Raw genomic sequence first — 16,175 nt, 5'->3', positions numbered from 1 at the left:
ACAGTCATGTAACAGCAATTAAGTTCCTTAACCGAGATGTTTGTTTGCCTCAAGCAAGAAGTTATATATTAGCAATTTGTTTGTTTTTTAAAAAATAGAAGACTTATCTTTCTCTTCTATTTTATTGGATAGCAGCACAACCTTCTTTTGGAAGAATGAAAACGTGTTCATTCTTTAGGTAATCGTAGTGTTTTAAGGAAAACGTGTGAATATTTTATCTGAAATAACTCCATAAAATGGCTGAAGTGTGCCCTTACAGATTGATTTCTATCGCTTTCCCTTCCCTCGAGCAACGTCTCGCGTCACTTAGCTCCACTCATCTTAGTATCATCTTAGTAAATAATTCAACTTAACATATAGTATTTCAACTGCATCTACAAAGACAGCAGAAACGGGATACATTTGACCTCACGTGTAGACACTGTGTTACTTCAAATCGTTTACAAAATTAAGTCTCTCAAGAAGGGAACTATTTTCACAGGATAGTTGTTTCACATTTGTCAAGGTATCTGTAATTTTCTCCAGTAGCATATGCTTATTCCCACAAAGTAGAAAAAGGGGCAGATTTTTGGTTTGAAATGTGTTATCCTCCGAGTCAGTTTCATTGTACATGTGGGGACATCGGTTCATATGTCAGCCGTGAATGAAGCAGCGTATTGTTGGCTTAAATCTCAACTTGGTGAGACCCATGCGTTTGTTCCTGTGTTCCCACCCATTCCAGGTGTCCCTCGCCGTGACATTGATAGCATATTGCTAAACTCGCCATAAAACTCACTCACTCACTCGTGGAATTTATGGGCTTTCCGCTCTGAGGTGATATGCCGTGATATCAATGCACCCTTTCTCGTAACTGCATCGTAGATGTGGGCACAGAAGGTGGAACTGAAGCTTAGTAGTAGTAGTAGTAGTAGTAGTAGTAGTAGTAGTAGTAGTAGTGGTAGTGGTAGAAGAAGGAGGAGTAGTAGTAGTGGTAGTAGTAGTCGAAGAAGGAGGAGTAGTGGTAGTAGTAGAAGAAGGAGTGAGTGAGTGAGTTGGGTTTAACGCCGCTTTTAACAGTATTCCAGTTATATCACGGCGTGTCAGCTTTATGTGGGAGGAAAGCCCGAAGTGATGCAGGTCTCAGACGTTTACTACTTCGGTGAAACCCACGAGCACGGGTATGGTGCTGACAAAAGTAGAAGAAGGAGGAGTAGTAGTAGTGGTAGTAGTAGTAGAAGGAAGAGTAGTAGTAGTAGTAGTAGTAGTAGTAGTAGTAGTAGTAATAGTAGTAGTAACTCGCCTGTGTTGATAGTAAAAACTGCGGTATCAGGAATAGTCGCTGGCGTTGATTGAAGAAACCAAGTGGAGGTACTTTTGTCAGGATGATAATAAGAACGACGGTACCGTGACTGTCTGATGTTGTTTTGATGGTAGTAACAACGACGGTACCGTAACCATCTGGTGTTGTTTTGATGGTAGTAACAACGACGGTACCCTGAATACTCGATGTTGTTTTGATGGATGGTAGTAACAACAAGGCTACCGTGACTATCTGATGTTGTTTTGATGGTAGTAACAACGACGGTACCGTGAATATTTGATGTTGTCTTGATGGTAGTAACAGATTTTTGGTTTGAAATGTGTTATCCTCCGAGTCAGTTTCATTGTACATGTGGGGACATCGGTTCATATGTCAGCCGTGAATGAAGCAGCGTATTGTTGGCTTAAATCTGAACTTGGTGAGACCCATGCGTTTGTTCCTGTGTTCCCACCCATTCCAGGTGTCCCTCGCCGTGACATTGATAGCATATTGCTAAACTCGCCATAAAACTCACTCACTCACTCGTGGAATTTATGGGCTTTCCGCTCTGAGGTGATATGCCGTGATATCAATGCACCCTTTCTCGTAACTGCATCGTAGATGTGGGCACAGAAGGTGGAACTGAAGCTTAGTAGTAGTAGTAGTAGTAGTAGTAGTAGTGGTAGTGGTAGAAGAAGGAGGAGTAGTAGTAGTGGTAGTAGTAGTCGAAGAAGGAGGAGTAGTGGTAGTAGTAGAAGAAGGAATGAGTGAGTGAGTTGGGTTTAACGCCGCTTTTAACAGTATTCCAGTTATATCACGGCGTGTCAGCTTTATGTGGGAGGAAAGCCCGAAGTGATGCAGGTCTCAGACGTTTACTACTTCGGTGAAACCCACGAGCACGGGTATGGTGCTGACAAAAGTAGAAGAAGGAGGAGTAGTAGTAGTGGTAGTAGTAGTAGAAGGAAGAGTAGTAGTAGTAGTAGTAGTAGTAGTAGTAGTAGTAGTAGTAGTAGTAGTAGTAGTAGTAGTAACTCGCCTGTGTTGATAGTAAAAACTGCGGTGTCAGGAATAGTCGCTGGCGTTGATTGAAGAAACCAAGTAGAGGTACTTTTGTCAGGATGATAATAAGAACGACGGTACCGTGACTATCTGATGTTGTTTTGATGGTAGTAACAACGACGGTACCGTAACCATCTGATGTTGTTTTGATGGTAGTAACAACGACGGTACCCTGAATACTCGATGTTGTTTCGATGGATGGTAGTAACAACAAGGCTACCGTGACTATCTGATGTTGTTTTGATGGTAGTAACAACGACGGTACCGTGAATATTTGATGTTGTTTTGATGGTAGTAACAACGACGGTACCCTGAATACTCGATGTTGTTTTGATAGTAGTAACAACAAGGCTACCGTGACTGTCTGATGTTGTTTTGATGGCAGTAACAACAAGGCTACCGTGAATATTTGATGTTGTTTTGATGGTAGTAACAACGACGGTGACGTGGTATGAGCAGTCCTTTTCCGACTCTCAATACCAGTTGTATTTGTCATTAAAGATGAAGTAAAGTTGTATTCATGTTGAGAAGCATACATCATGTTTCCTTTCCTTATTACTACAGAACCTCTACAATCATGGCTAGAACTTGTTCTGCCCTATCAGGTTCATTCACACCAAGCCTACAATTGGTCACAAGTAGGCAGATTTGGTGTCACGTCTACCTGGCGTGAATGTGTTACACACATGTTTTATGTATATTTAAGTTTTTCTTTTGTATATGTTTGTGTGTTTGTTGTTTAACGCCGCACTCAGCACTATTTAAGCTACATCACGACGGTCTGTAAATAATCGAGTCTGGACCAGACAATCCAGTGACTGACATCATGAGCATCGATCTACGCAATTGGGATACGATGACATGCATGAACCAAGTCAGCGAACCTGACCACCCGACCCCGTTAGTTGTCTTTCACGACAAGCATAGTCGCCTTTAGCGGCAAGCATGGGTTGCTGAACACTTATTCTATCCCGGATCTTCACGGGTCTCTCATGTATATGTGGTCAAAAGGACATAAGGCACGCACACGCACGCACACGCACGCACACGCACGCACACACACACACGCACATACACATACGTGAATGCACATTACTGTATGAGTGCAATAATCTTGAACGCAACGTTAAACCCCATATCACCTCACCTCACCATGTCTCACAAACTGTGATAAATCTGACCTAAACCTTTGCGATTAGAATATGAAGACATACACGGTATGCATGGTCGAGTTGTTTGATGGTGCTACATTAGTTGTACTAATGCACGGAGCCCTCGTTCAGACACACAGGAAGCATTAGTAACGGATGGCATAATTCACACTTCACACATGATCGCTGCATTGATCGGAAAATGTGTGTTACTTAGGGCGTTTCTCATGAAAAAAATAACCAGGAGTTTGTTCCCACATATATCAGCATTGTGTGGGGATGGTTATTGGATGCGTTATCAATTAAACTCTTATCAGTTCGAAATATTGGCGATTGATCCTTGCACAGACACGGTACGGTACAACGGATCGTCAATATCTAGCCAAAGACATATGTTAAAACTTCAAGCAAACATATTGGTTTGTTGCGCAATAACCTCAAATGGAATTATTTATCTCAGTACTGAAGAAACCATTAAGGTTCATCTCATGCAGTCAAATGAGATACTATTCGATATTGTTATTTACCGACCTTGTTACTGTTCCAGCATAACGTACATATTTACATAATCTATAGAATAGATGGGAATACACGCGCGCTCTTAATAACCTTTTGAATAGAGAATTAATCAAAGAAACTTGTCTTAAATTCTTATTTCATCTTTCAAATTGCCCACGTTATCAATATGTATATACCGTTGGGAGTGTCTCTGGAAACAGCGCCATTGCTGTTTAATATGAACCGTCAGTTGGTTTTTTTCCCAATCGTGGTATCAGTTGAACGTATTCACCATCGTGATTCAAGTGAAAGTATTGAGCATCGTGATGCCGGTTGGGCGTATTTAGCAACATAACGTCAGTTGTAAGTATTCAACATCGTGATGTCAGTTGAAAATATTCACCATTGTGATTCAGTTGAAAGTATTCACCATCGTGATATCAGTTGAACGTATTCACCTTCGTGATTCAGTTGAAAGTATTCACCATCGTGAATCACTTGAAAGTATTCACAATCGTGATTCAGTTGAAAGTATTCACCATAGTGATTCAGTTGAAAGTGTTCACCTTCCTGATTCAGTTGAAAGTATTCACATCGTGATTCAGTTGAAAGTATTCACTATAGTGATTCAGTTGAAAGTATCTACAATCGTGATATCAGTTGAAAGTATTCACCATCGTGATTCAGTTGAACGTATTCACATCGTGATTCAGTTGAAAGTATTCACCATCGTGATTCAGTTGAAAATATTCACCATAGTGATTCAGCTGAAAGTATTCACCTTCGTGATTCAGTTGAAAGTATTCACCATCGTGATGTCAGTTGAAAATATTCACTATAGTGATTCAGTTGAAAGTGTTCACCTTCGTGATATCAGTTGAAAGTATTCACCAACGTGATTCAGTTGAACGTATTCACATCGTGATGTCAGTTGAAAATATTCACTATAGTGATTCAGTTGAAAGTGTTCACCATCGTGATTCAGTTGAAAGTATTCACCATCATGATTCAGTTAAAAGTATTTACCATAGTGATTCAGTTGAAAATATCAATTGCAGTGATTCAGTTGAAAGTGTTCACCTTCGTGATATCAGTTGAAAGTATTCGCCATCGTGATTCAGTTGAACGTATTCACATCGTGATGTCAGTTGAAAATATTCACTATAGTGATTCAGTTGAAAGTGTTCACCATCGTAATTCAGTTGAAAGTTTTCACTATAGTGATTCAGTTGAAAGTATTCACCATAGTGATTCAGTTGAAAGTGTTCACCATCGTGATATCAGTTGAAAGAATTCACCATCATGATTCAGTTAAAAGTATTCACCATTCTGATTCAGTTGAAAATATTCATTGTAGTGATTCAGTTGAAAGTATTCACCATAGTGATTCAGTTGAAAGTATTCACCATCGTGAGGTTCCGTTGTAGGTATTTACCATCTGATGTTTGTTGTAGGTATTTACCATCGAGATGGTCGTTGTAGGTATTTACCATCGCAACGTTTATTTACAGGTATTTATCATTGCGAGATTCGTTGTAGGTATTTACCCCCGTGATTTTTGTTGTAGTTATTTACCTCCATAATGTTGGTTGACAGTATTTACCATCGAGATGGCCGTTGTAGGTAGTTACCATCGCAACGTTTATTTACAGGTATTTGTCATCGTGAGAATCGTTGTAGGTATTTACCATCGCAACGTTAATTTTCAGGCATTTATCATTGTGAGAATCGTTGTAGGTATTTACCATCGCAACGTTTATTTACAGGTATTTATCATTGTGAAAATCGTTGTAGGTATTTACCATCGCAACGTTAATTTTCAGGCATTTATCATTGTGAGAATCGTTGTAGGTATTTACCATCGCAACGTTTATTTACAGGTATTTATCATTGTGAGAATCGTTGTAGGTATTTACCATCGTGAGGTTTCGTTGTAGAGATTTACCATCGAGATGGTCGTTGTAGGTATTTACCATCACAACGTTTATTTACAGGTTTTTATCATTGTGAGAATCTTTGTAGGTATTTACCACCGTGGTTTTCGTTGTAGGTATTTACCACCGCGGTGTTCGTTGTGGGAGGAGCGTCGGGTAGCCTAGTGGTTAAAGCGTTCGCCCGTCACGCCGAAGACTCGGGTTCCATTCCCGACATGTGTACAATGTGTGAAGCTCATTTCTGGTGTCCCCCGCCGTAAGATTTCTTGAACTATTGCTTAAAGGGGCGTAAAATCATACCCACTCACTCGTTGTAGGTATTTACCACCGTAATGTTTGTTGTAGGTATTTACCAGTGTGGTGTTCGTTGTAGGTATTTACCATCGAGATGGCCGTTGTAGGTATTTACCACCGTGGTGCTCGTTGAAGGTATTTACCATCGAGATGGTCGTTGTAGGTATTTACCACTATGATGTCGGTAAAGAATAACACTGATCATAGATGATACTCCAACAACCTGGTAAACTTCTTAGTGTCTGTGTTTATCATTGAATACCTTTGAAGAGGTCTGCTGTCAGTGAAATGTGGTAAGGCATGGCTCCACATCAGACAAACCAGCACATAAGTCATATCTATAGATAGGCCTGTTCTGCCCCCTATATTCACCTCCCACCACAGTTATTTATACATGGAACCCATCCGTGAAGGACCCCTCTCCATCTCGATAAATCTGTTTAAATGTTTTGATAGATTGTTTCAATCCTACAACTCCTAGATACTATTATGAATGACATGTTAATGGGACTTAGACACGTACGTCGTATGGTAATTCGTGTGTGGAGTTTATTCATTACTGCACAGTAATTACATGTTCTTTCTGCCAGGGTTGCCCTTGCTCTTGTTAAAAATGGAATTATTTAACCGAGGTGAACCCAACTGTTGTTTTACATATGCATTTGTAAAACCTAGCTAAATATTGCTGTTCTTAGGAATATAGCTTGAATGTGTGACTGCACGGGGTATTTATCTATAGATATTCAGGGAATGGTTTCTTCATGCCTCGAAAACATGTCAGTGCCTGACTTTTCAAATAGTTCTTTCTGAATAAACTTTTGTAACCAAGGACGGCGTTTCTGTTGTTTCAAACATGAAGTTTAATTACAAGCTTGAGGTAATATTGGAGATGATATCGTATAAGCTAGGTCACCCGTTCTGTTGTTTAAACGAATAGTGAACATCTTGTAGAAATATATGGGATGGGTTTTAAAGTAGTTATCCAGGTGATGTTCTGAAATTTCAATCTTGTCGTTTTGGAATGATGTAATTTTCATTGCCGTTTTATGATGTCATAAAATTCTTTACCATATCTATTCAGGTTAAAAAAATGCCCATCACAACCCCCTCCGAGGTCAGGTGGTAGAACGTTTCCCCGGAGAGCAGAAGGTCGGGGTTCGATCCCATGGACTGGTCAGCTCGGAGTCAGTATACTGTGTCTGAGTGGGGTATTCATGTTAAACTGCGGTATGGTATTTCAGTTGGCAAGCGCTATAGTCGGGACTAGTACAAGCAGCCACACACACACACACACACACACACACACACACACACACACACACACACACACACACACACACGCACACACACACACACACACACGTATACGTGCATATATATGCGCTATATAAGTGCAATAATATTGAACGCGACGTTAAACCTCACCCATTTGACCTTACCTCTTTCCATCACACTTAATTAACTTGTCTCGCATCAATCGTAATTACACAATCGTTCATATCCATACTCTTACATCTGAACAAATTGTTTTATCATATTCTACAACATATGACGGGCATCCAGATAAAGCGGACACGCCCGCGTCTTACCCTAAACAATCTAACGGTAGTGCATGCTACTGGGCCTCGACGCGCTCTCCACGCGTGACTCAAGCCCTGCACACAAGTGCTTCCCTCAAACAGCTCGCCTCTTGAAAAGCTTTTACCGTAAAGCACATCTGCTTGAGTAGACTGTTTCTATATTTAGATCAATAAAACGTCTGTTGTTGTCGCTGCACGTGAGTTGAGAGCGACTTTGACATGCGCACAGGTGTGGGTAAACAGAGGTAGGTAACTTATAGTTCTTCAGCCTCAGACTAAACCTAAATTGAGCATTGGCAACTGCCACAAAGATCCTTAATGGACAGATGACCGAGACGATCAAATATCAGTTGACGTTGTTGTTTGGATTTGAGCTAGTGTTCTGCATTAATATACTTGTCTTGTTAACCAACATTCATGGTAAAAATCTATAGTTTTAAATCGTTCTTAGTCGTAGGAGTTTGAAGTAGTCTAGGAACACATTCGTTTAAAGGTCAGAATCAATTTCCTTTTCAAACTAAAATGTTACAAAAAAAGCGACAAAGTTCTTTCCATATTCATATTCTCTGCTGAAAGCAGGGTCGATTGCAATGTTCAAAATATATGTTAAGCTTCTGTTTATGAATCACTATCAAATAGTGATGATACCAGGTGTTTATGAATCACTATCAAATAGTGATGATACTAGGTGTTTATGAATCACTATCAAATAGTGATGATACAAGGTGTTTATGAATCACTATCAAATAGTGATGATACAAGGTGTTTATCAATCACTATCAAATAGTGATGATACCAGGTGTTTATCAATCACTATCAAATAGTGATGATACCAGGTGTTAATGAATCACTATCAAATAGTGATGATACCGGGTGTTTATGAATCACTATCAAATAGTGATGATACCAGGTGTTTATCAATCACTATCAAATAGTGATGATACCAGGTGTTTATGAATCACTATCAAATAGTGATGATACCAGGTGTTTATGAATCACTATCAAATAGTGATGATACCAGGTGTTTATGAATCACTATCAAATAGTGATGATACCAGGTGTTAATGAATCACTATCAAATAGTGATGATACCAGGTGTTTATCAATCACTATCAAATAGTGATGATACCAGGTGTTTATGAATAACTATCAAATAGTGATGATACCGGGTGTTTATGAATCACTATCAAATAGTGATGATACCAGGTGTTTATGAATCACTATCAAATAGTGATGATACCAGGTGTTTATGAATCACTATCAAATAGTGATGATACCAGGTGCTCACGAAAAGGTCGCCCGTGACACCCGTCACAAACACGTGCATAGTTGAATCAATTGTTCACCTAAAAACTCCATCTGGTAAAAGTCAAAATAGGGAATTGCTTCAGGTACATTTTTGTCACCGATGCGTCAAATGTGGTTATGCCATGAAACGTTTTGAAAACTTTACTCAGTGTTGCCAACCTGATCAAACATCTTTTAACTTCAAGCAAGAATCGTAACAGTATGTTCGATTGCACCTCAAAAGTTGAGAAAGGGACACCAAAGGCTTAGATGGACGGATATTGCTCGACATAAAGGTAAAGTTGACTATTACAAACTTGAAGTCACCACTCTTGTTTTGGTCACTTTCAATCATTATGCATAGATCTAAATAGCAAACAGATGAGGCGGTTTCTAGTTCAGTTGGGTAAATCACTGGGAGGAATTGACTATTTGACCATTATTGAACGATCTAGGATCATCGATATTTGTGAATTAAAGTTAAATTTCCTGGACAAATTGCCTTGGTTTGATTTTGCCAAATCGAGCAGAAATTCTGACTGCATAAAGAAACAGATCGGCAAGGGGGGGGGGAGTGTACGATTGGTGCCTATAGGAGTGCCTAATTCTTGCCTAAATGCCCACAAATATGTTATATTGTACATGTTTTCACAAATTATGCTGAACCTTTGAAGATAGATATTTAACTATGTATATGGTCACAACGGGGAGTGCAAATGCCCCATGGATCACGGAATGATGTTTTTCCTTACGTTTTTCGAGTTGAATAATGGGGTACAAAGTTGAAAATGTAAATGGTTTGACAATTGAGCCTGGTTCTATTCCCTATTATGACTTGTACTATGTTTTCTTCAGTTGAAACATTAAATTAAACACCTGGTATCATCACTATTTGGTAGTGACTCATAAACACCTGGTATCATCACTGTTTGGTGGTGACTCATAAACACATGCTCATGATATAGTTGGAATCTTGCAATGGATATTTCAACAGTGATTCTAATGATTAAGGGGGCGGCGGTGTAGACCCGGGTTCGATTCCCCACATGGGTATAATATGTGAAGCCCATTTCGGGTGTCCCCGCCGTGATATTGCTGGAATATTGCTGAAGCGGCGTAAAACCATATTCCCTCTCTTTCTTATGATTATTGAAAGGGTTTTGTCAATTTTATTTATCATGAAAGTGTTTCACTTTAACTTTCCTTTACTCGACACCGGGTGTCCGCTCTAGGTGGTGGTATGTTACCCTCGATGCCATCTCTAATTTTGAAATTCGACAACAGTGACTTACTCGCGGTTAAACTACCGCCCATGAACAGTTATTTGACTTTTCTTCGGTCTCCATGTAATACCCTGTCCAATTATGAATCATCAATGTCGTCCTAAACTCCTTACATGTACTTCCCCGTGAATCACTACAAAGTGTGACATACATCCATTAAAACACCGCCAACTCGAGATGCACCATTTTCACTTAAATATTCCGGATTAACGAACGAATTTCCTGACTAACCACGGATATGTCGCAGTTGTTCAGTATATGTATGTAGATGTTCTAAACTGTAGTCGGATTTCCAGATTAAATGGGGCTAAGTGGAACGTCTGAGGTAAAGAAAATGTTCTGCCATGTCACATACGTTTCCAAGTATTTGGCGAACAAACATCAGACATATTGATCACTGCTTTAATTTTTGTTTACAAATCTCACTTGAGGTCGATAACTTGGAAAGTTAGGGGCTGTCGGGTAGACATATATATATATTACAGTGTGTTAAACAATTCAATATTACAAGCAACCGTTCGTGGACCTTGGTATAAGGGTGACAGTTGGTACGCCTGGTTTTCTCCCGTCACTTTACCTTCTCAGCACCCACCTTGACAGACAGCATCTTCCCGAGGCAAGAGATTTAACTGACTTTAAAAGTCTAGTTTCCACCCTTGCCGAACTAGGCTGGAATTCCTGGGCTCGATCGTAGCGCCACAAGTGGCTATTACGAGTTATGTCCTTTCTATGCCTCTCCTATTGACCAATCAGATTCAACCTCTCGTATCACTTGCATTTGCTTCAAACAAAACGGTGGCGCCCAGTCAAGACGATCTGATTGATAATCAAGATCTATATTGTGATAAAACGAGTCTTACATCGCGAAGTGCATCAAATCACGCGAGCACCATGATTAAAAGCATGAAATGATTTAGAAAATATCTGTTGACAACGAGTTGGTGGTGCACATGTTTTGCAAATCCTGCAGTCGACCGAAGTCTGCATGACACTTTACGAACCGGATTTCGATTTCGGTGCGCGATTTTGATTGGACTATGCATAGACTCGTTAGTCCGGCCAAAATGTAACTCCATAATACCAGCCTAGTTCGGCAAGGGTGGAAACTGGACTTTTATGGTCAGTTAACTCTCTTGCCTCGGGAAGATGGACAGACAGATGTCCAGTTTAATCAGCGGTGATATCGGGAGCATAGTCCTCCCTCGACAATCCACGTGGTGACCGGGAGTAACATGACCGAGTGGATGATGATGTAGTTGAGATGTGCCGAACTTTATCCGTTTGTCCTATCTACGCACACCTTGCCGAAGACTAGCACCACTGTGTTGCATCATTGTACTTAACCACATACGTTATAGAGATAACTGATAACCGTTGACCGTGTTACATTACCCGAACAGAGGAGACATGTTACAGGACCTTAGCATTTGTCTCCATCTACACCGACTTGACCAAAGTCTGCCGCACTGTGTAGCCTCCTACAAGGGCACACTGCTCCACAAGTTACAAGTGACAAGGGGCGGTCGGTTAGCCTATTGGTTAAAGCGTTCGCTCGTCACGCCGAAGACCCGGGTTCGACTCCCGACATGTGTACAGTGTATGTGTGAAGCCCATTTCTGATGTCCCCCTCCGTGATATTGCTGGAATATTGCTAAAAGCAGCGTAAAACCATACTCACTCACTCACTCACTCACTCACTCACTCACTAGTGACAAATTCGATACTGTCTCTGTTGAATCAGCGTCATGATTATCTGCTAGATTGATATGAATCAGTTTACAGACAAAGAAATGGGTTTGAATACTTGTCAATTTTGCAGCACCGCGCGTGATCCGAGCCAAATCTCGCTTCAACAACATAGAAATAGACTATACTACACTACCGTGCACAGATTACACAACCGTAGAGTGCTATGCTAGTACCCGAGGTAAAGTGGTGTTGAAATAGGGTGTAACGTCGCGTTCAATATTTTTCCACGTGTGTAGCGATGAGCCTATTAATCTCCCTTGAACGACATAGAGCTAGCCCCTTGCCTATTTATTTCCCTTGAACAACATAGGGCTAGCCCCTTAACTATTTATTTCCCTTGAGGAATATAGAGCTAGTCCCTTGACTAGTCATCTCCCTTGAACAGCATAGAACTAGCCCCTTGACTATTCTACGCTTCCGTGTACACATTACACGGCTGTACAGTGTTGTGCTAGATAGAGGTGTACAGTACCAATCAACCTCCACGATAATCACAAGCTAAAGGCGGTCTTAAGTGCAGCACCGTTATTGCTAGGATTACAATAAATATCGATCTTACAGACTCCAGGTGAACTTAGTGACGCCTATATTAACAAAGCATATAGAGCGGTATGGCCGAATACAATGTGATGTAATAACCAGTTATTTTCTCATGTATTGTTAAAGCATTATCAGAAAGTAGAGAGGATATGAGCTTTGACGACATTCGAAGGACTCGCATGTGGAATCTTTGGTATTTCTAAGTACCTATGTATTGCAACACCTCGGTGTTTGTCTGAGTGACGGGGGCGCCAGTCCAAGTACATGTAGGTTATTACATAATAACTGGTTAACCACTTACGTTGCGCGGATTTAAACAACAAACGGGCAAACACAAGACATCTGGGCAACTTTAAAACATTTTACTATCCCATATTAACTTATTTTCAACATGATACATGTTATAAGATGGAACACATTCTGTGTGATCTGTATAACTCCATCCCGTTTGTTTTCCAGTTGACAAGTAAGAGCTTCCGGGTTGAACAGTAGCTACAACCTCTGAGAATATTAGAAAATGAATGGGAAAATAAACTCTCAGTCGCACGTGGACGATCGTTTGTGCTGTCGATTATCGATCACACGCACTGAAATAAAGTCAAATAGTTCATGTTGCATTTCTACAATGTGTGAGTATACACATTGCTTTTTATTATTATCTGGGCAGGGTAGTAATACTCATATGAACACAATCGTATTCACGCAGCTGAAATCTAAAACCAACGTTATGAGCAAGATAATGTAAGGCAAATCTGCCGACTTGTGAGGTGTGTAGATGACAATGACAATAATGAATCCCTTATCCCTGCTTTAATCTTCAAAATACAAATAGAGATTTGCGTTCATGCAGTTCGTGCTGATTGTGGCATCACTGGGTTTTATGCATGCCCACCTTCCGACATGCAGCCACCGACTACTTCTACTGAAGTTAATAGCGCAATTGTGACGTGAAGTCATGTCGTTATTGCAGAGTGGCGGGTTAACCAATTCATATCAACCCAGCCGACTGCTAGATCTGATCCCACCCGCCATTAGCGAAGCTGTCACAGCTAGATTACACCGACATGAGATTATGTCTGCTGTTGATGTCACCAACGTTACGAAGCCCACTAAAACATAGCACGATTTGTCAGAACTGTTATAGCGGACTCTTCTACTTCTGTGGCTGCGAACACGAAAGCTAAATATAATCATAAATACATACAACAAAATAATCATAAGATATTCTGCCATAGCAGAGTCCTTTTGGCGCAGGTAAAGGGTTCCTTCGGATATACATACTGGTATGTGACACAGGTGAAGGCATCCTTCTAATATACATACTGGTAGATGACACAGGTGAAGGCATCCTTCTAATATACATACTGGTAGATGACACAGGTGAAGGCATCCTTCTAATATACATACTGGTAGATGACACAGGTGAAGGCATCCTTCTAATATACATACTGGTAGATGACACAGGTGAAGGCATCCTTCTAATATACATACTGGTAGATGACACAGGTGAAGGCATCCTTCTAATATACATACTGGTAGATGACACAAGTGAAGGGCTTTCTTTTCATATACACACTGGTAGATGACACAGGTGAAGGCATCCTTCTAATATACATACTGGTATGTGACACAGGTGAAGGCATCCTTCTAATATACATACTGATAGATGACACAGGTGAAGGCATCCTTCTAATATACATACTGATAGATGACACAGGTGAAGGCATCCTTCTAATATACATACTGGTAGATGACACAAGTGAAGGGCTTTCTTTTCATATACACACTGGTAGATGACATAGGTGAAGGCATCCTTCTAATATACATACTGGTATGTGACACAGGTGAAGCCATCCTTCTAATATACATACTGGTATGTGACACAGGTGAAGGCATCCTTCTAATATACATACTGGTAGATGACACAAGTGAAGGGCTTTCTTTTCATATACACACTGGTAGATGACACAGGTGAAGCCATCCTTCTAATAAACAAACTGGTATGTGACACAGGTAAAGGCATCCTTCTAATAAACAAACTGGTATGTGACACAGGTAAAGCCATCCTTCTGATAAACAGACTTGAATGTGACACAAGTGAAGGGCTTTCTTTTCATATGCATACTGGTAGATGACACAGGTGAAGGCATCCTAATAAAGCGACTGGTATGTGACACAGGTAGAGGCATCCTTCTAATAAACAAACTGGTATGTGACACAGGTAGAGGCATCCTTCTTATAAAGAGACTGGTATGTGACACAGGTAGAGGCATCCTTCTAATAAACAGACTGGTATGTGACACAGATAGCATCATTCTAATAAACAAACTGGTATGTGACACAGGTAGAGGCATCCTTCTAATAAACAGACTGTAATGTGACACAGGTAAAGGCATCCTTCTAATAAACAAACTGGTATGTGACACAGGTAGAGGCATCCTTCTAATACACAAACTGGTATGTGACACAGGTAGAGGCATCCTTCTAATAAACAAACTGGTATATGACACAGGTAAAGCCATCCTTCTATTAAACAAACTGGTATGTGACACAGGTAGAGGCATCCTTCTAATAAACAAACTGGTATGTGACACAGGTAAAGGCATCCTTCTAATAAACAAACTGGTATGTGACACAGGTAGAGGCATCCTTCTAATAAACAGACTGTAATGTGACACAGGTAGAGGCATCCTTCTAATAAACATACTGGTAGATGGCACAGGTAGAGGCATCCTTCTAATAAACAAACTGGTATGTGACACAGGTAGAGGCATCCTTCTAATAAACAGACGGGTATGTGACACAGGTAAATCCATCCTTCTAATAAATAGACTGGTGTGTGACACAGGTAAAGCCATCCGTCTAATATATAGACTGGTGTGTGACACAGGTAAAGGGTTTCCTTCTTATAAACATACTGGTAGATGGCACAGGTGGAGGCATCCTTCTAATAAAGAGACTGGTATATGACACAGGTAAAGGCATCATTCTGATAAACAGTCTTGAATGTGACACAAGTGAAGGGCTTTCTTTTCATATACATACTGGTAGATGACACAGGTGAAGGCATCCTTCTAATATACAGACTGGTATATGACACAGGTAAAGCCATCCTTCTGATAAACAGACTGGAACGTGACACACAAGTAAAGGGCTTTTTCTTTTCATATACATACTGGTATATGACACAGGTGAAGGCATCCTTCTGATAAACAGAATGGTATGTGACACAAGTGAAGGGCTTTCTTTTCATATACATACTGGTAGATGACACAGGTGAAGGCATCCTTCTAATATACAGACTGGTATATGACACAGGTAAAGCCATCCTTCTGATAAACAGACTGGAACGTGACACACAAGTAAAGGGCTTTTTCTTTTCATATACATACTGGTATATGACACAGGTGAAGGCATCCTTCTGATAAACAGACTGGTATGTGACACAAGTGAAGGGCTTTCTTTTCATATACATACTGGTAGATGACACAGGTGAAGGGTTTCCTTCTAATAAAGAAACT

General features: G+C 40.3%; 1 protein-coding gene across 6 annotated transcripts in view; it reads left to right on the top strand.

The window, feature by feature from the left end:
* LOC124114593 (neo-calmodulin-like) overlaps positions 1 to 16,175 on the top strand; it is a 98,167-nt gene that overhangs the window by 58,034 nt on the left and 23,958 nt on the right. The window lies entirely within an intron of this gene.

Source organism: Haliotis rufescens, unplaced genomic scaffold, assembly GCF_023055435.1.
Source record: "Haliotis rufescens isolate VD_foot unplaced genomic scaffold, xgHalRufe1.0.p SCAF_1, whole genome shotgun sequence".
Taxonomy (NCBI): Eukaryota; Metazoa; Mollusca; class Gastropoda; order Lepetellida; family Haliotidae; genus Haliotis; species Haliotis rufescens.
This window is presented reverse-complemented; position numbering and strand designations above follow the sequence as displayed.